The following is a 22,412-nucleotide window of genomic DNA, read 5'->3' on the forward strand; positions in this document are numbered from 1 at the left end:
AATTTATAGGAAAAATCTTTTAAAATCTTCTTCTCAGGAACCACTGAGCCAGAAAAGCTGAGGTTTATATGAAAGCTTCCTGATATAGTGCAGATTATAAATTGTTAAGATCATGGCCCCCGGGGGTCGGATGGGGCCACAATAGGGGGTCAAAGTTTTACATACAAATATATAGGAAAAATCTTTAAAAATCTTCTTCCCAGAACCACTAAACCAGAAAAGCTGAGATTTATATGAAAGCTTTCTGATATAGTGCAGATTCAGGTTTGTTAAAATCATGCCCCCCCCCCCCGGGGTAGGATGGGGCCACAATAGGGGATCAAAGTTTTACATACAAATATATAGGGACAATCTTTAAAAATCTTCTTCTCAAGAACCATTGGGCCAAAGAAGTTCACATTTACATGAAAGCTTTCTGACATAGTGTAGATTCAAGTTTGCAAAAACCATGGCCTCCACGGGAAGGTTTGGGGCCATAATAAGAACTACGGTTTTACATGCAAATAGATATGGAAAATCTTCTGATATGGACCAAGGTGACTCAGGTGAGCGATGTGGCCCATGGGCCTCTTGTTTACTTTCTGTTTATTCCCTTACCAAACTTTCATCTGAAACAAGAAATCCCATTGGCTGATTAATTTTAACGTTTTGCGTCATCCTTTTTCTCGAGCCCAACTTTTAAATAGCGACTGATGTCAAGGGTTAGTGCGAGGTAACGAATCAATAACCCTTGACTTGTGAAGATGATGTTTGTACGTCTTTTAAGTTTGACGCCGCCATGACACAAGCGCTGTTCGAACTCAGGACCTCTCGTTCTACCTTGCCCCTTATAGTATGCCTATGTAAACATTTGACGTCACATAACCATGATCAACATAATGAAATCTATGTTTGTGAATTCTTTCAATGTGTCATTAATTACAACAACGGGAAAAAAAAGAGTTGGGGTCAACATGTACAAAGATACTATTTTGCGCATGTCGAAATATTCAATCATTGTATTAAATTAAAATATCAAAATACGTCATCGCTGCATGGTGATTATTAGATAAAGAGGACAATCAGTCACATTTCATATCCAGGATAAGGAGGACTGTAGTGATTGACCCACATTGATTGCCTCATCAAACCTCGCTGCATGTGGGTTTTAATGAACTGATTTCAATTTGGGAAAAAGGTGAATATGTATTTTACAAACTTTTACTTGTTGGTTTTTTTGTTATGAGATAGAGAGTAAGACAGAATTCTGCTCTCCTTTAATCCCTATTCCCCATTTACGTGACATAGAATTCTTATTCTCACTTCATAATTTTGATAAATATTATAAATATTTAAGCCTCCCAGTGATAATATAAATTGAAATATTGCATTTTATGTCTTTAAGAAACGGCAAGAAAAGTGATGACAAAATTAAAGTACAATATTTATTCCGTGGTGACAATTTTTTTTTTCCTCTCCGAATTTATCTAATGTTAAGAACATACACAATTTCAATAGTATTTGGAGGTATTATAATTAGTACGTGTAGGGTTAGTGACTACTAATGCTAGTATCTAAGTTTACTTACTAGCTCTTGTTAATTTTCACATCGCTTTGTATTGTAGCATTTTCACTTTACTTACAGGTAAGGATAGTAGTTCTCCTACTTCATACAGTTCCAAAATACTGACCATGAGGATATCAATTTCAAAGAAATACAGTTCACTTAATTTCCACTTGAACGAGCACTACTATGTAACTATTCAAGACTTAATTCATATTTTTCCTACTACCGGTTTCAGTTTCAAATATCACAGTGGCGAAAAATGTAGTTTCGGTTTTACTGTCACACTTAAATTAAAATACCATTTTCTTGTTCTAAAACAGCTCTATAAAAATATCATTTTTATTCGAGGAATGATTATATTGTAATATGATAGTCTTTTATTTTCACAGATTAAATAATAGACTTATGGCGGATACTTAACACGAATCCAAATCTTATACGTATCAGTTCTTATCTAAATTCGACATTTCGTGGAAGTCGCTGATAACATACAAGACACCCGGTAACCGGATATCTGTGCACTACTTTAAAATCAAATGTGTAACAGAGATTTAATTTTTCCACACATTTTCAAAAATAGATATAGTACTGTGTGATTTCGACGAAAACGATAAATTGTTGACTTTTTTATAAGGCTGCCTGTATTATTCGCCATGTTATGTATAAATATCATCTATCCATTTCTGTCCATGTATCTGTCTGCTGTGTATATTTACGACAAAACTACATTGTTGACTGGTTTATATAACTAATTGTACAATCCTCTGAGGGGAAGCTGGTAACTAAATTTCAGGGCAGTATCTGTATCCATTATGAAAAAAGTAGGAAACCTTTTTGACCTACATTTAGTCTGAAAATAGGTCAAGGACGGACTAATTCAGCTGAAATGCAAAATGAACTTGCATTCCTCTGAATGGAAGCTTGTTACTCAATGTCAGGGCAATATACATGTATGTATCCGTAATGAAAAAAGCTGTTTGGCATACTTTTAGCATTAATGTAGGTCACGGACGGATTGCCCAATCCAGCTGAAATGCAAATTGATATTGTTTTCCTCCAAGAGGAAGTCTGTGACTAAATTTCAGGGCAATATCTGTATCCATAATGAAGAAAAGTCCGAAAACTATTTGACCTACTTTTAGCCCTTATGTAGGTCCCGATCGGACGGATCAATCCAACTGAAATACAAGCTATACTTGTATTCCTCCGAGAGAAAGTTTATGATTAAATTTCAGGACAATATATGTATCCGTAATGAGAAAGAGTCTGGGAAACTGTTTGACCTACTTATAGCCCTAAAGTAGGTCAAGGTGTACCGATCCATGCAGCTGAAATGCAAACACACTCTTACACTTCTTGAGAAACTGTGACTAGATTTCAAAACTGTACGTGCATCCGTTACGGGGAAAAATCCGCAAAACATTACCCCTGACGGACAGCCGGACGTACAGACGCACGGACAACGCCATAACATATGTAGAACTAACGACGGGTGTATAAAAACTAGAAATATAATCATATCTGTGCCTTCCAATTCAAGGAACCTGCGCTCTTATCTTAATATATAGAAACAGAGCTCTTACAAAAGTAAGAATAATTGCGCATCAGTTTTATATATGATATAAATAGAAACAGACAAAAATAAGAATAATTGCGCATCAGTTTAATTATGATATATAGAAAGAGAGCTCTTACAAAAGTAAGAATAAGTGCGCATCAGTTTTATATATAATATATAGAAACAGACAGGTATGTATTTTAGCCCTGTCATTCATATAGATTTTGCAAAAAAAAAAGATAAAATGGTAAAATCAGTGTTGATGGTGAAAAACATTTTTATTTGATTGTCATTTATAATAACATATCAAAAATGAAGCGACAGCATAAGACAGTGGCTATAAGTAGCCATTGTCTATAAAGAGTATTCAAAAATAGCATGTATCTTGTTTACTGAATCCTCCCTATATTGTGTCTACAAAAGAAATTTGTTTACATATCAGAGATTCTTTATACCATAGAAACAAAGGATTGTTACTATCATAATACATGTACCACGTAAGGGGCGAGATCAAAAGACTGGTGTCGAATAAAAAGTGCCAATAGTTAGGGGGGGGGAGTAGAAACTCCCGAAGTTTCTGTGATCCGACATCGATGGCACTCTAGTATGAGTTGCATTTATATTACATGTCTAACAACACTTACATGTGCTTTAGTGCCAATAAAGATTTATATAATGTGAATATTCACAAGTTAAACAGGTTTTAAAAGATCACTTCATCTGCATAAACACATCACACTGCCTGTTTATTGACAGACTATGCATAAACACATCACACTGCCTGTTTATTGACAGAATATGCATAAACACATCACACTGCCTGTTTATTGACAGAATATGCATAAACACATCACACTGCCTGTTTATTGACAGAATATGCAGTCACATCCTACTGTCCGTTCAGATTTCGTATGGGGTCAAAGAAATAATCACACTTGGTTTCTTATATCGTATAAAGGTAGTCCAATATATATCTTATCTTTCTTATTTGCATGCAGTTTCAAAATGAATTCCGACAATAATAGCCAATATTGGTTTACATCAACAACTGCAGGTTGCACCACTCTATTAATTTTGCCTATATCTTCTTGCCAAAATTACTCACCTTTGACCTGACCCTACTTCCTTAAAGTAAACTTTTCAGAAGTTGTACTTTCACATCATGTAGCACAGTTCTTAATGAGCATTTTCATACCAAAAAATACATACCCATCCAGCAAGGCGTGAGAGTTTGTTTACATCGAAGTCAAGCACGTGCAAAATCAGCTGGTCAAAAGCCAAATCACCCATCCCTACAACAAAAATCCAAAAAAATATTTAAATCCTTCTTTCATGGTTTTTACTCACAAATTTTCAAACACAATACTTGAATTTACATCTCACAAAATATTGGAGAGCCTACCTCATAAGGAAAGTCCCATAACACATGCAAAGTTCTAGGAATTATTTTCTTTCGGCCATGATTCGACGTGAACCTCCACATAAATAGAGTGATGCAACCTGCAGTGGCGTAGCTATACTGTAGCACTGTATGCACGTGCTTACAAATATTTGCGTTAAATTTTTATTACATATTATAATTATGATAAAAACAATTCTCAGCTTGGGGGGGCTGCGGGTTGTTAAGACCAACAATTACAAACCAAGATATTATACCACCAGTATATGAAGTATATCGCAAAGATAGACAAGACGGGTATGGCGGTGTATTAATAGCTATTAAATCAGAGCTTCTTAGCAGTATAGTTGACATCAATACTGAGAGCGAAATAATAACCGTGCAAATAGAAACACCAGGATATACACCACTCATAGTGTCATCTTTCTATCGCCAACCAAATAGAGATGTAAACCATGCCATGGCATTATGCAACGACATAAAGAAAAATTTCCAACATCAACTATATGAATTGGAGGAGATGTCAATGTACCAGACATAGATTGGAACACAGATACAGTAAATGGCAACAAATATCCGAAAGAATTAAATGAACACTTCCTTACAACTGCAGTCGACACAGGACTATCACAAGTAGTAGAATTTCAGACATGTGAGGAATCAATTTTGGACATATTTTTCACTAACCGCCCCAACTTGATCCAGAGATGTACTGGTACTCCGGGAATAAGTGATCATGATACTATCCCATTTATTGAAACACCGACGAAAGCAAAATACTAGAAACCATCGAGACATAAAATTTATTTGTGGAAAAAAAGCAGACATTAAGTCACTTCACAGCAACACGACAGTATTTGCTGAGGAATTCAATGAAAACTATACAGAGTCAACTGATGTCAACAAACTATGGAATAAATTTACTTTGCAGTCAACTTGTGGAGAAGTTCATACCATCAAAATACACAAGCCAAAGATACAACCAAATTGGATAACTGGAGAAATCAAGCGTCTTACTAAGAACAAACAACCTACATACAACAGAAAAAGACAATCAGGCAATAAGAAAGACTGGGGAAAATACAGGATAATGAAGAAGCATGTTCAATCCAAATGCAGAAAAACATACAATTCCTACATATCAAACATGCTAACTGACGATCATTCCAATAACCCAAAACGATTCTACAGATTTATCAAGAGTAGACGCACAGAATCTTCAGATGTAGCACCATTGCGGAAGGATGATATACTTCACTGTGACATCGGAAGTAAATCCAACATACTGAATGACCAATTTACCTCAGTATTCACAACAGAGAATTAAGACCATATACCAAACAAAGGAGATAATCCATACCCCAAAGTACCAGACATCTCAGTACACCATGAAGGAGTCGACAAACTGCTCCGGAATATTAACCCACATAAAGCCACTGGACCAGACTGCATTCCAGGCAGACTTTTAAAAGAACTATCAAAGGAAATTACACCTATCCTGACTACCATATTCAACGCCTCAATACATAAAGGTAGAATACCAGAACAGTGGAAAGAAGCACACATCATACCCTTACTCAAAAAGGGTGACAGAGGGAAGGCTTCCAACTATCGCCCTGTCTCGTTGGCTTCAATTTGTTGCAAACTCATGGAGCACATAATACACAGTAACATCATATCACACCTTGAAAAGAATAACATTCTGTCCACGTACCAACACGGATTTAGAAAGAAGAGATCATGTCAGTCACAGCTAATTTATCACTATCCAAGAGCTAGCAGATGCACTCAACTCCGGAGAACAAATGGATTGCATCCTACTAGACTTCCCCAAGGCATTTGATAAAGTGCCTCACCAATGCCTGCTCAACAAATGCCAATACTACGGAATCCGAGGAAACACACTTAATTGGATTACCAGCTTCCTACAAGGCCGAACACAACAGGTACTTCTGGATGGGAAGAAGTCAGAAACATCTAAAGTCACCACAGGCGTGCCCTAAGGAACTGTGATGGGGCTGCTACTCTCCCTGATATACATCGATGACTTACCTGAATTAGTATCATCAAGAGCCAAATTATTCGCAGATGACTGCCTACTGTACAGAAAGATCAGTACAACAGAGGATGCAAGACTACTCCAAGAAGATCTAGACAACCTGCAAAACTGGGAAGACACTTGGCTGATGCAATTCAACCCACACAAATGTGAGATACTGAGAGTTACCAACAAGAGGAAACCATCATTACTGACTACACCATCCATGGAAAACCACTAGCTACAGTAAAATCAGCAAAGTATTTAGGTCTTAACATCAGCAGCAACCTATCATGAAACACCCATATTGGAACAGTAATTCAGAAGTCAAACAACATCAATGCATTCCTTAGAAGAAACATCAACAAATGTCCTAGTAAGATCAAGGAGCAATGCTACATCACCCTAGCGAGACCAGTGATGGAATATGCATCAGTGATATGTGACCCAGTGACACAGTCAATATCAACAGACTAGAAATGGTGCTAAGAAGAGCTGCACGTTTTGTCATTGGAGACTACAGAACCACCAGTAGTGTGACCAGTATGATGGAACGATCGCAATGGGAGACGTTACAACAACGAAGACATACAGCAAAAGTCATCATGCTATACAGGATCATACACCAACTCATAGAGATACCAACAACTCATCTCATTCCTAGAGTGACCACAGTAACAACCCGTGGACATGACATCCGTTTCCTCGTACCCTACTCTAGGACAAAGGGCCACCATCAGTCATTCTTCCCATCTACCATCCGTCTTTGGAATGACCTACCAACAAGAGCTGTCACCGCTTCCACACTGGATGGATTCAAAGACAGCCTCCAGATGACCGCCCTTCCATAATACCAAAATGTTTTAGCTGTACATACTACCATACCAGCTATGGCTTTTAACTGCACCTGCACCTGATGTAAATATTCACCGTACAGTTTGCTAGTACGGTGGTTCCCATGGGCATTTGTAAATTGTCATCTGCGACAATACACCAGAGGTGGAATGCAGATTATTGGAAGAAGAAACAAATACGTAATAACGCGAAACAAAGACATAGTTAGGCGATGGCTATGCAGGTTACACCACTCTGTTAGTGTTGTCTATATGTTCTAACTCCTTGAAAATTAAACAATGTGCTATGTTACATCTAGTGTTCACAATATAATTGCTCAAGTAAACAAATAAGTGAGTGTATAGGTACTTTTCATTCCAATGAATCGAAACTGTTCTGTAATTTGTGTTTTGATTGGCTAATACGACATAATAGAATGACAGTCATTCATTCAGTTTTTTATTTCCTCTTCATGGAGGTCTCATGTTACATACAATGCATAGTATAGCAAAAAATGTGAGGGGAAAATACAAAACAGAGAGAATACAAACTAGGTTTATTGAGATAGTTTGAGCCGTAGCTCTGCCAAAACATAGAGTTTCTCCGCGTAAAAACTTCGCACATAAACAGATATATTCCTTAAATTGTTTTTATCACATAATGTTGTTGGATCCACTCCTCTTGATAATATCATTTAGAATCAATCACCATTTATATGAGATAGCTCTAGTTTTAAATGAGATGAATTATTATTCTTAAAGATAACTGCAACAGTGTATAAATATACTAATTCAGTAACACGCTATAGACAAATCTGTTTGCATACACAGTTGCAGTTGTGAAATTTTATCTTTCGAAAAATGATAATTTATTTCTTATATCTACACTTAAAAAAAAAAACCTTTTCAATGTGTGCATTTTTCATCTACATGTACATCTTACATCCTTTGGGTAAGTAGCGATTAACGGAACAGCCATGGAACAGCACATATGATGCCATATCGTAAGAAACTGTGCAATGCTGAAAAATAACCATCCAATTCTTCAATTGATTTTCAATTCAAATATCGTAAACATTAAATCATTCACAAACGTTAGACAGTTCTCATCTTTAGTCCAGATCTGGTTTTAGTACTCACCAAAGGTTCACCCAAAATCATTCTAAATTTTCACCTAAGCCTGAGTACTTGATTGTAGTATACACACATAGATGTAAACTTTTACTAGACCTTACAATGATGTACTAGCATGATGCATGCAGCGTGTACGCATTTTGAGCTCTATGTGATATGAACAACAACATATGAACCAATTCTTTCCCAAAGACATTCTGGACAGACAAACACAACAATTTTCTTGTGTGGCATGTTGGGCTTTTTTCCTTAGCATATGTGCTTCCGTCGAGTAATGCAGAATAAATGATCATTGTCCTTGGAATAAAATCGACCACGGCGAGGATAGTTCCACTTGATTGCATGTACTATCTATTTTGTATTGCTTATAGGAGTTATGAGATTGATCACTGTTTGTTATCTTCAACTTTCATACTGAGAATCTAAATTTTTAATGCCGTTTATGTAACGAATGGATATGGATTTGAATGAAAATATATACATTTTGTAATTATAAGATATGAAAAAAGGATTGAAACTGCGAAATAAAAACTGAAACTAAATGTGTGACGTAATGCGGATTCGAACCATGACTAGAAGCAATCACAGCGAATACTGCCAGCGATGCAACTGATTGATCTATCTAATCAATGATAGAATCTCTATAAATATGAGCCAGAATTTCAAAAACAGTACCCCTATTTTATGTGGGGGTGGGTGGGGGTGAGAATGTAGACCCCAAGACAGGAGTGCCCCTAGAATACATGCACTATACCTTGAAAGGCTTCAAAGTCAAACTTTATGTCAAAATTAATTTTTTAAAAGATATGGGGAAATGCAGTTAAGGCCAACTTCGAAGGTTGATCTCAACATTGTAGAAAGTGAATTTAAGGTTGAAAATGAAAAATTCATATCTATGTACGACAGAAATAACTAAATTAAATAATTAATGAATAACAAATGTGACTTTTTCCGTAAAGTCGTTTTTCCGTATAGGTTTCTTCTGTTACTTTGATCCTTAACAGCGCAGATACATGCGTAACCAGTATAAAGTAGTGAACCGGTGCCAGTCGACCATGTTGTCACTTCGAGAAATTTAAAGTACAATTACTGAATGAAGAATTGTTTAAAAAGTCCCAATTTGGATTAATGTCTTGTGTTTGGTTGGTAAAATTAACTACATTATTTAAAGGTAAAATCAACTTATCTAGGCATCGAATGATATGCATTTAAGTTGTCTAAAACAGGAATGGGCAGCAACTTTTTTTCATTCGCAAACGTAGGGTCGAGATGCAAACGCCATGCGCAAGAGTGTTAATACGCGTGACAGACTTCAGCTGATTTGGTCTTTACCATTGTGAGCAGGTATCATTGAAAATTTCTAATCTTTCTTATCAAAGGATTAAAAGGTAAATGTAAATATATACATGTACAGATGAACGTCAAAATTATGAATCACATAAACAAATGAATGAATCCAAAGTGCGATGGTCACGCCACAGTGCGATGATCTGCGCCAAATCCCGATGGTGTGACACGCCAAAGTGTGATGGTCCACACTCATGCGCCAAAGTGCGATGGTCTAACACGCCAAACTGCGATGGTGTGACACGTCGAAATCCATTGGTTTGTAAACGACACAGTGTTTTGGTACAGACTGAACCAACCGTGTGTTGTTTCACCAAAATATCAGTGCAAAATCCAAGCACAAAAAATACGAATAAGAACTTATTTCATTATCATTTAGTTGTTGTGTTATTAAACACAAAATTTTCCAACACGAAATCGTATAGACTGTTTTGTATTATAACATACCCCCAGGAATCTAATATGTGTACATCAAAATAATAAATTATCATGAATTAAAGCAATTCCACCCTCCTGTGATGTCATCAGATTTTGCAAAATCAATGAACAGATATATTTAGATTTATGCATGATAGGAACATAACTTTTATTCGAGTCTTTTCCTTTAGTTATTGTAAAAAAAAAACCTTGTTAAAAAATAAAATATTTCAAAAGTCAAGTTATAGATGAATAATTAATGATACTTTTTAAAATATTGAATCCAAGGGCAATAACTCTGTTTCTATTGATGATTTCCTTTATTATTATTTTTTACAGATATTTTGTGTATTTTTGTGAAAATACAGTTTCATGAAATTGTTATGAATGCTAATATCTCGTTATAACCAGTTTGTATGGAATTTTAATTACGCTGTTTAAGGAAAATTGCAATTTTCTGACGGTGATTTTTGACTCTGTTTATGTACGTCTCGCATCTTAAACAGTGTGATGACCTATGTATTTTATTTGATAATTTGTTAGTTTTAACTCTAATAAATGGAAATGAGTACACATTTTAAACTTGTATCAGATAGAACTGCTAGTATGGAGTTACCTTTAAGAATGTTTGGGCGAAGTAGAGAGTTTGACAACAAATGTACTTTGCCGTTCTCACTATCCTCAACGGTGTAAACCTTGCTGTTACTGTCGTCAATGTTGCATTTCTTCGGTTTTATTTTCAAAGACGTTAAGAAGGATGTGACGTCACAAAATGTTGCTGAACCCCACACCATCGCACTTTAGCGTGACAATCGCACTTTAGAGTCTTCCATATATATAGTTGATGAATGGGCGTTCTAACACAGCATGTTGATATTGGTTATTGTACGCAGTTTGACAAAAGTGAAATTTATTTAGGAGCTGTGAGTGGAATAGTACAAAAATACACGGAATTTCATCGAAAGAAATACCGAATGTCCAAACGTTCATGGGATAAAGAATTCTAAACATACTAAACCCTGTGTCTGTTTCCGTGTGGTTGTTACATGTACACGACGCCGTATCACAGCGTTGGGTGGTGTCTAATGCGCCAATATTTGCATGTAATTCGTTCTGAGTATTGCATGCAAATAATAACTCTATACACACTAAACACTCCACCAAACTATCAACAACCAAAAGGTCGGGAGGGTCAGATAAACCTGCTGTAATCAAAAAACAAAGAAAACACAACGATATATCACTATCGATTCATTCTCTCACCAGAGGGCGCGCTTCGCAAGCTTCACTTTTACGTTGTGTTGTGGAGCGTAGCGTAACGCCCTCTGGTGAGAGATTGCTATCGATTAACTGATATGTACAATAACCAATCATGGGTCCACATTTTCGCGAAACACACACGCCCATAACCTCGATCTGAGTTTTGCGAGTTACATCTCTTTAGATACATTTTACAAACAGAAAGAGATGAAGACCGTCCCGTGGCAGATGTTGGTGCCATTCGCTTGTGGTGTTCACGTAAGTAAAGCATCAAATTTCTACGATAGGGAGTCTTTTAAAGTAACAAGTGTCAGTATTTCGTGTGTTGCCTTCAAGTAAGTATGAAAGTTCAACCGATGATTGTGTAATAATCACGATGACTCATTCGCGAAGTTTTGTCCTTTACGATTTCAGTCACGAGGATATCAAAACATGATTTGAAATGCACAACAGGTGCATAATTTTTATGTGTGTGAAATTTCAAATGTAGAGAACATTAATTGGTAGATGCGCAAAGATAGTTCTATTTTTCGTCGTATCAGGGATTGCAAACACTGCATAAAATGTAGCCCACGTCGACATTTTGCAGTAAGTAGTTTTATATGCGTCATCGGAAATTGCATATCTAAAACAACACACAAATTTCCATCCCCGTTCATTAATCACCTCCTTTTTTAAAATTATTTTTTTTAGTTTATTTATTTAGGAATAGGCACATATACAATATAAATACAAGACAATATCACAGAGGAACACATAGTTAAAACAAAAGTTGTTGTTAAATACGTAAGATAAAAAGGTAAATTTTAACAGCTATTTGACTTTAACAGCACAGTGAGTAAATTAATGTATATGCCTATGCCAAGGATAACCCATGAAAGCCGTATAGCTTATTCCAATGGGGTCCTTCTGATCTTATAATATGACATACACAATATATTATCATTATTAGCATGATAAAACAATGCAAACAAAACGATATTGAAAGACATTGATTTGAAACACATAAAAATACTTTAAATACTTTACATTTCAACGGTGCTTAGTATTGAAAATTGTTGGAATAAATAACAACCGTAATAACTATATGTATGAACAAGACAATGTGGATCAATAATACAAGAAGTCACTATCTGCCATTTTCTTCATTTCATTGAGTAAATGTTTTTTTTAACTGCAGATTTGAATGAAAATCTATTGTTTATACATTTTATTTGATCAGGGATAGAATTCCAGTCTTTGATGCCGTTAAATTAAAAAAATTCTGATTCCATTTTCTCAACCCTTGGTAAAAAGAAATTAAGCTTACTTGATCTAGTTGATCTGGATGAACAATTTCTTCTACAATTATTTTTCAAATAAATCTGGACATTATTCATGAAAAATATTAAAGGCGTGATTCAGTCGAAGCTGTGTTACTCTATATTGCTAATGTTCAAATACTCCAGCTTTTCAAATATTTCAGCGTTGATACTACTTCTAGGGGATAAATCTAAGATAAATCTAATAACTTTGTTTTGAATAATCTGTAGTTTTTTCTTAAGCTTAACAGTCAAACCATCGTACCACGATGTACATGCATAGTCAATATGACACTGAATTAAAGCATTACAAAGAGATTTCCTGGACAGTAGAGATAGACACGAGTCCCTGAATGTGTTATAACCAACACAATAAAAATAGGATGACCCCTAGCGCCAACATCCATGCATCTAAAGGACTACATTGGAAATAAGCTTTTGAGCTTCCATGGGTTATCCTTGGTAATTTTATGCATGTATATTTGTATGTATGTATGTATGTATGTATATACCGATTGAACATTTTTTTTTATTTATTTAAGTGTGATAAGATCATTGCTTGCTTATTGCAATTACTTAATTGATATATCAATGATTTGATGTTGATCAACATATCTAAATGCATTTAATATATTTATTCATCCAATTTCATATCGTATTGAAATTGTTATACATGTATTATTACATATGCTTTCGTTTATGATGTTTTTAAAAAAAAATTATTTGTTAAAATGCACTAACCAAATTTGAAACTAATTATGCGTGGTAAATGAGAACGGCAGTTATACTTTTAGTAACTATGTGTGTTTATTTTCAGTAACTATGTGTGTTTATTTTTATTTCCTGGTGTTTAGTTGTTTTTAATGACTTTAGGGTATATGGCCTTTCCCAATAATATCTCGCAAACTCGTGTGTATAAACGGAAGTGTATATGACAGTACTTACATGTAGCATGGCGCATTGGCCAAGTTAATGGTATGTGGATATTTTTTCTTGACAAAAATTCGAACACACACACAAACAAACAAACAAACAACTAATGCTACTGTGTACATATCAGTTTTATGTACATACATGTGTGTCTGATTCATGTGCAAAACGCAAAATAACTTAATTATTCAAATGTTGTAATACATGCATTGCTAAAATCATATAGAAAATGCCTGTACAGGGGACCGCAAAAACAAACCGTACATGTTAACCATTTGGCCACGCTGACTTTGAAAGCAATGTAAGTAAAACTGATATCGATAAGAAGCTACTGTATAAAAAGAAACTGGTTGAGTATATCTATTCAGCTTTATGATATTTTGATCATACTTCTACATGCACTTGTGTAGATTTCTGGATTTTGTTTTCTTTTGTTATTTCTGGAGATAGACCCAACACATAGAATAGGGTGAATGAGATTCGTATTCCAATATTGTGGGTTTTGATCTGAATGGGATAAGACTTTTTGGGGGGTACTTTGAGTCAACGAAGAGTGATTTTATGCAATATTCTTTAATAATGTTTAAACTAAACAGAAATACCAACGAAAATCTTTTTAATCAGATACTGATTTCAGAGAATTTTGGGGGAAATAGATTGACATTGACTCTCTCTCTCTCTCTCTCTCTCTCTCTCTCTCTCTCTCTCTGACTCTCTCTCTCTCTTTCTCTCTGACTCTCTCTCTCTCTTATTTACAATGTTTACACATACATGTATCAAAACAAATATTGAACATTATAGATTTTTCTCTCGCACTGCATGAAAGTATTCAAATCATACTGTATCACTGTACCATATACATACAATGGATTCAAATCATACATACCACAAACATATCGTATTTTAATAAATCAATACGAAATGGTTTATCTATAATTTTATTCGTTTATCCTAGAACATTGTTTTGCATGAAGAGACAGTATAATTAGCGTCATTCGAAAGTTTGCCTCAGACATGCTAACTTTGTTGAATTTACATTGCATTTTGTATTTATGAATTGAAATGAATTAAAAGATATAATGTTCATCTAATGGGGTTTTTTTTTTTTACTTCAGTATAAAACAGTTTCTTGTAAGTTTGCATGTGAATAAAAGGTGCTCATTTTCTTCTATAATTTGATTAAATTCACATAAAGAAGAAACATCTTTGTTCCATTTACTAGCACTCGAATTATTACATAAAATACAATGTAATAATTTGTAGTTGAATTCTGCAACTTTTCTTTCGTATATATTTTTTATTTTGGATATATATAGATATTTTTCTGAACACAATTGACGAATACTCTGACAACATTGTTCCACTTTTTTCATATGTTGGTTTACAGAATTTCGAATTCAAAAATACAGAATAATAAAAATCATCCCCGAGATCATAGATATATATCACTGACCTCTCACATCTGTCCTTGAATAAAAATGATTCATTATCAAATATATTTACATATTTTGTATAAGTGCAATCAAAATCATTTCTGTATAATCTACTATCGTGTGTTAGCATAACATATTCACAAATCATTTCATTCTTTTTTACAAAATACTTGTAAAATATATCGATTCATGCATCATTAAATATAAGTCTTTAACATATATAGAATCCCAATTTTTATTCAGTTCTGGATTTATATTGAAATAGATTATCATTCCAAATAAATTCTGACAAGGATTCATCTTTTTTCAGTGTGGTTATAAATGTATCTTGATATTTTTAGCATTTGTTGAATGCAGTGAAAACTTCACCATAGTGTTGTGGCACTGTGTTGTACAAATTTATAATCTGTTGGATTTTTTAAAACTTCTTTCACTGACATATTCATCTTTTTTAGTATTTTCTTTCGTAATTTTTGTGTTATACTTTCTTAATCCAATAGCTAGTCTCTTTATCCAAGAAGGTTTTGCAGCAATTTACTCTCAATATCAACCATTCCTATACCGCCTTGTTGAATTTTTCTATCTCTCTTTTTCCATGAAAAGATGTATATAATTTTTTATACCTTTTTGAAAAATGAGGTTTAGGATGATTAGGCAAAATAAAGGCATTATAATCCCATTTCGATATTGCCAGCCTGATCATAATCATACATTTTCCAAAGATATTTATGTTTCGTCTTTTCCAAACACTTGAACCCCCCCCCCCCCCGTTTTTCTAATTTACTCATCCAGATTTTTTATATAGCATGCTTCTTTATCATGTCCAAGATATACTCCAAGTGATTTATCACCCTGATAAGCATATTACCAAAATTAAAATTCTCCGAAACTTTGTACATGAAATTATATTCAACGGAATCAAACGCTTTCTCAAAATCAAGAAAAAAGTAATATACCACCTTGGTCATTTGTCATACAGTATTTAAATATATCCAGCATTAATCGTGCATTCTCCCCTATGTACCTCCATTTGATATATGCACTTTGTTCACGTCCGCATTGGGCAATTATTCTTAATCTAATTAAAATCAGACTTCTTAGATCCGCGCTGTATATATACTCTGCGATTGTGAACGTGTCCTATAGGATCTGATTTTAATTAAATTGCAATTATTCTATTCGCAACATTTTGTAATTGGCTGGCTAAACCATGGGAAAACCTCGCATAATCTGCATTTGTCTACCAGTAGAATTCTTTAAAGTATTTTGGAATGAAATAAAAGATCTTTACTATACATCTTTGATGGGAAGTATTGAAAATGGGCCTATCTATATACAGTTCACTAGTAAGGCTATATCATTACAATCTGTAGCGAAACATTGGGAATGTAAATATTCAGATATGTTTTCTATAGATTTCTGTGCAAACATTAAACCACTATGGCACCACCCCACCCCCACCCCGGCGGTATACATGTAACAGCTTTGAGTCCAGCTTGTTCTTCTCGCTCTGAATCCAGCTTTTTAGTACTTTTTTTTTTATTATTTATATGTTTGACCCCCCCCCCCCCTCCCTGTTCGTTATTGTTGTAAGGATACGTGTACAGATATGTACATTGAGATCCATTCACAAGCCTACAATTAATCAAGCTGATCATGATCATTTAATGTCACAATTTTCATAGATGTGTACAATAATGAATCTCTCTGTCAGATCAAATGGCAGGATTTATTTTATTCCTCATTTGCGTGTAGGCCACACTCACCCTTAACCAATGAAGAGGGAGGTTGTTGCTGTGTTTTCCATCAACCGGCATACCAAAGAGTTAATTTTATTTAAACAATATTTTATTATGTATGAAACATAAATGGATTAGGCAGCAGGCTTGCAGCCTATAAGAGCCTTCTCCAATAAGGTACAAGGTGATTACATGTATGTATAATGATGAGCATGAGTATATATACAATATGTATGATAAATATTGACAATATAAAAATAAGAAGAACCTTGATAACAAGTAAACATAAAAAAAATAAAATAAAAAGGGGGGGGGGGGGGTACCGGTTCAAGGCTAAATACATAATACATATACTAGTAAGAGAATAGATAAATGCATTACAAATACATATTTTAAATGCATTGTTAAAGTCTTTTGCTTTGAAAGATGTAATTTTGAACAAATTTGAAGATCTTTGCATTATCGTTGAAATTAAGGGTTTCATTTCCACAGAGTAATAATTCTAAGGATATAGGAACATGCAACTGCATTGCATTTATAGATTCAAATAAATTAAGTCTTAGTTCTGAGAAAGGATGCCATTTTCAGATGCGGAAAAACAACTAATTCATATCCGCCTCTACTTAAAATCGCAGACCATGATGACACGTATGTGTCAAACTTCCGCAAGAGGTCGTTATGCATTAGGCCTAATGTGACACACTGCATTGTGTAGGGGGGCCCACATTGAGAACGATTATCTACGTAAGTCGTTGGGGGTCTTTTTGGGGGGTTGGGGGTGTTCTGTTTTTTTAATCATTATTTTATAAACATCAGTGGCGGATCCAGCAATTTCATAACGGGGGGAGGGGGGGGGCAGTAGAAGGCTGGGGTTGCCTTGAAGCTTTGCACTGATGGGGGTGCAGGGGGCGAAGCCCCCGGAAGCTAACGAAATTGTGCCAATAAGAGAGTGGGTTCTTTTTCATTTAGATAATGAACATATAACGTCTACATACGTATAATTTGCTCTTTTGTGGGCGTTTGTAATTGTAAAAAAAAAAAATCAAACGGGGGGGGGGGGGGGGGGGGCGCTGGATCCGCCTTTGAACATTACCCATTGAAATTTGTTATATGAATCATTATGACAACTAGATGCGATCTCGTTGCGAGCAACGAGTGGGTCTTCCGTCCAATTTTAGATGTGATGAGATAAGAATTTGACTGAGATTTTCGTTCATAAATAATGATACAAATATATTGTCTAAACGTACAATTTAGCTTCAGTAATGTTTTACAAATATTTTAAATCATTTAAGTGTTATAAATTAAAGACTCTCTGCCCCTCTCGGCCACTAATTAAAGAGGTCAGCCTTTTTTCGAGAAAAAAGTTAATAATGTTACTTACTGCGATACAAATTCGACTGATCAGGCGAGTCATGTCGCCCGGAGTCCTATTTTTTAAAATATATCATTCTAGATATATCTCGCAAAACTGAACAAATTTTGCTCTACATGTCCTATCAAAATTTTCTTGAGAAAAAAGTTATTGATTGCGACATTTATCAGATTGTTAAGGTGAGTCATAAGGCCCGTGGGCCTTTTTCTTGATGACTCATTAAAAGTTTCTTGACTAAAATGTTATAGATTGCAACAATAACCCAACTGTTCAGGTGAGCCATGAGACCCGCAGGCCTATTTCTTAACATCGTTAGTTAATGCTTGCGAAACTGAACAACTTTTGTTCTACATGTCTTCTCAAAAGTTTGTCGAGAAAAAAGTTATTAATGTTATTAATTGCGATACAAATTCCACTGTTCAGGCGAGCCATGACGCACGGAGGCTTTTTTTATATCATTAGATAGAACTTGCAAAATTGAACAACTTTTATTCTACATGTTTTATCAAAGTTTCGTGAGGAAAAAGTTAATCATTGTAACAGAAATTCAATGGTTCAGGCGAGCCATGAGGCCCATTGGCCCATTTCTAGATACGGCACGAAAGATCTCAATAAACTGTACAACTTTTGTTATATATCTCTAAACAAAATATTTACGAGTATAAAGTTATGCGACATTTATCAGACTGTTAAGGCGAGTCATAAGGCCCGTGGACCTTTTTCTTGATATCGTTTGAAAGATCTTGCAAAACTGAACAACTTTTGTTCCACATGTCTTATCAAAAGATTCTCGAGAAAAAAGTTAGTAATTGTGACGCTAACAAACTGTTCAGTCGAGCCATGAGGTCCATTGGCCTTTTCCATGATGTTGTTGGAAAGATCTTGCAAAACTGAACAACTTTTGTTCTAGATGTCTTATTAAAAGTTTCTTGACAAAAATGTTATAGATTGCAACAATAACCCAACTGTTCAGGTGAGCCATGAGACCCGCAGGCCTATTTCTTAACATCGTTAGTTAACGCTTGCGAAACTGAACAACTTTTGTTCTACATGTCTTATCAAAAGTTTCTCCAGAAAAAAGTTATTGATTGTGACACTAATCAAACTCTTCAGGCAAGCTATGAGGCCCGTTGGCCTTTTTCATAATGTTGTTCGAAAGATCTTGCAAATCTGAACAACTTTTGTTATAGATGTCTTATTAAAAGTTTCTTGACAAAAATGTTATAGATTGCAACAATAACCCAACTGTTCAGGTGAGCCATGAGACCCGCAGGCCTATTTCTTAACATCGTTAGTTAACGCTTGCGAAACTGAACAACTTTAGTTCTACATGTCTTGTCAAAAGTTTCTCGAGGAAAAAGTTATTAATGTTATTAATTGCGATACAAATTCCACTGTTCAGGCGAGCCATGACGCCCGGAGGCCTATTTTTAGATATCATTAAATAGAACTTGCAAAACTGAACAACTTTTATTCTACATGTCTTATCAAAAGTTTCGTGAGAAAAAAGTTAATCATTGTAACAGAAATTCAATCGTTCAGGCGAGCCATGAGGCCCATGGGCCCATTTCTTGATATGGCACGAAAGATCTCAATAAACTGTGCAAGTTTTGTTATATATGTCTAAACAAAATATTTACGAGTAAAAAGTTATGATTTAAAACGTGGAAAAAAATTGCACACTTTTTGAAACTCCATTTTCGACCCCTACCGAGCTTCCATACTAGGCACTTCCGGAAATTTTTAAAACCCAGGTGCACAACTACAGCATGTCGTCTAACATCACTGAAAATTTCAGCACTCTAGCTTTTATCGTTTTTGAGTTTTTGTCTGGACAAAATGGTCATCAGAAAATCGATAAAAGGGGGATAACCTCCAACCGGAAGTGATTTTTCAAAAATTGAAACGGCGGTACAAACTTCAAATGGCAACGCATCAATCCTGAAAATTTGAAGCAAATCGATCCAGCCATCTCCGAGAAATCTTCTGCACAAAAATCGGTAAGGAGAAAAAAAAAGAATAATAACTAGATTCGATCTCGTTGCGAGCAACGAGTGGGTCTTCCGTCCAAATTTAGATGTGATTAGATAAGAATTTGACTGACATTTTCGTTCATAAATAATGATACAAATATATTGTCTAGACGTACAATTTAGCTTTGGTAATGTTTTACAAATATTGATCATTTAAATGTTATAAATTAAAGACTCTCTCTACCTCTCGGCAACTAATTAAAGGGGTCAGCTTTTTTTTGAGAAAAAAGTTAATAATCATATTTACTGCGATATAGATTCGACTGATCAGGCGAGTCATGCCGCCCGGAGGCCTATTTTTTTTTATATCATTCTAGATATATCTCGCAAAACTGAACAAATTTTGCTCTACATGTGTTATTAAAATTTTCTTGAGAAAAAAGTTATTGATTGCGACATTTATCAGACTGTGAAGGCGAGTCATAAGGCCCGTGGGCCTTTTTCTTGATATCGTTTGAAAGATCTTGCAAACCTGAACAACTTTTGGTCTACATGTTTTATCAAAAGTTTCTCCAGAAAAAAGCTATTGATTGTGACACTAATCAAACTCTTCAGGCGAGCCATGAGGCCTGTTCGCCTTTTTCATGATGTTGTTTGAAACATCTTGCAAAAGTGAACAACTTTTGCTCTAGATGTCTCATTAAAAGTTTCTTCACTCAAAAAATAATATAGATTACAACAATAACCCAACTGTTCAGGTGAGCCATGAGACCCGCAGGCCTTATTCTTAACATCGTTAGTAACGCTTGCGAATCTGAACAACTTTTGTTCTACATGTCTTATCAAAAGTTTCTCGAGAAAAAAGTTATTAATGTTATTAATTGTGATACAAATTCGACTGTTCAGGCGAGCCATGACGCCCGCAGGCCTATTTTTTGATATCATTAGATAGATCTTGCAAAACTGAACAACTTTTATTCTACATGTCTTATCAAAAGTTTCGTGAGAAAAAACTTAATCATTGTAACAGAAACTCAATGGTTCAGGCAAGCCATGAGGCCCATGGGCCCATTTCTTGGTACAGCACGAAAGATCTCAATAAACTGTACAACTTTTGTTATATATGTCTAAACAAAATATTTACGAGTATAACGTTATGCGACATTTATCACTGTTAGGACGAGTCATAAGGCCCGTGGGCCTTTTTCTTGATATCGTTTGAAAGATCTTGCAAAACTGAACAACTTTTGTTCTACATGTCTTATCAAAAGATTTTCCGAGAAAAAAGTTAGTAATTGTGACACTGATGAAACTGTTCAGGCGAGCCATGAGGCCCGTTGGCCTTTTTCATGATGTTGTTCGAAAGATCTTGCAAATCTGAACAACTTTTGTTCAAGATGTCTTATTAAAAGTTTCTTGACAAAAATGTTATAGATTGCAACAATAACCCAACTGTTCAGGTGAGCCATGAGACCCGCAGGCCTATTTATTAACATCGTTAGTTAACGCTTGCGAAACTGAACAACTTTTGTTCAACATGTCTTGTCAAAAGTTTCTCGCGAAAAAAGTTATTAATGTTATTAATTGTGATACAAATTCGACTGTTCAGGCGAGCCATGACGCCCGGAGGCCTATTTTTTGATATCATTAGATAGATCTTGCAAACCTGAACAACTTTTATCCTACATGTTTCATCAAAAGTTTCGTGAGAAAAAAGTTAATCATTGTAACAGAAACTCAATGGTTCAGGCGAGCCATGAGGCCTATGGGCCCATTTCTTGATATGACACGAAAGATCTCAATAAACTGTACAACTTTTGTTATATATGTCTAAGCAAAATATTTACGAGTAAAAAGTTATGATTTAAAACGTGGAGAAAAATGAGACACTTTTTGAAACTCCATTTTCGACCCCTACCGAGCTTCCATACTAGGCACTTCCGGAAATTTTTAAAACCCAGGTGCACAACTACAACATGTCGTCTAACATCACTGAAAATTTCAGCACTCTAGCTTTTATCGTTTTTGAGTTTTTGTCTGGACAAAATGGTCATCTGAAAATCGATAAAAGGGGGATAACTTCCAACCGGAAGTGATTTTCCAAAAATTGAAACGGCGGTACAAACTTC

General features: G+C 35.1%; 2 long non-coding RNA genes across 2 annotated transcripts in view; one reads left to right on the top strand and one right to left on the bottom strand.

The window, feature by feature from the left end:
• Positions 1-2,910, top strand: part of LOC130047915 (uncharacterized) — a 7,525-nt gene extending 4,615 nt beyond the window's left edge. The window contains exons 1-2 of the long non-coding RNA XR_008796733.1: positions 1-1,177; positions 1,625-2,910. The exon at positions 1-1,177 is cut by the window's left edge and continues 4,615 nt beyond it. This is a non-coding gene — a long non-coding RNA (uncharacterized LOC130047915). The remainder of the gene's footprint in view (positions 1,178-1,624) is intronic.
• A 453-nt stretch (positions 2,911-3,363) lies between these two features.
• On the bottom strand, positions 3,364-17,971 carry LOC130047917 (uncharacterized). The gene is made up of 2 exons (XR_008796735.1): positions 4,314-17,971; positions 3,364-3,518 (listed from the first exon to the last, which is right to left on the bottom strand). It is a non-coding gene; the product is annotated as an uncharacterized LOC130047917 (long non-coding RNA).
• Between the last annotated feature and the right edge of the window lie 4,441 nt (positions 17,972-22,412).

Source organism: Ostrea edulis, chromosome 7, assembly GCF_947568905.1.
Source record: "Ostrea edulis chromosome 7, xbOstEdul1.1, whole genome shotgun sequence".
NCBI classification, from domain to species: domain Eukaryota; kingdom Metazoa; phylum Mollusca; class Bivalvia; order Ostreida; family Ostreidae; genus Ostrea; species Ostrea edulis.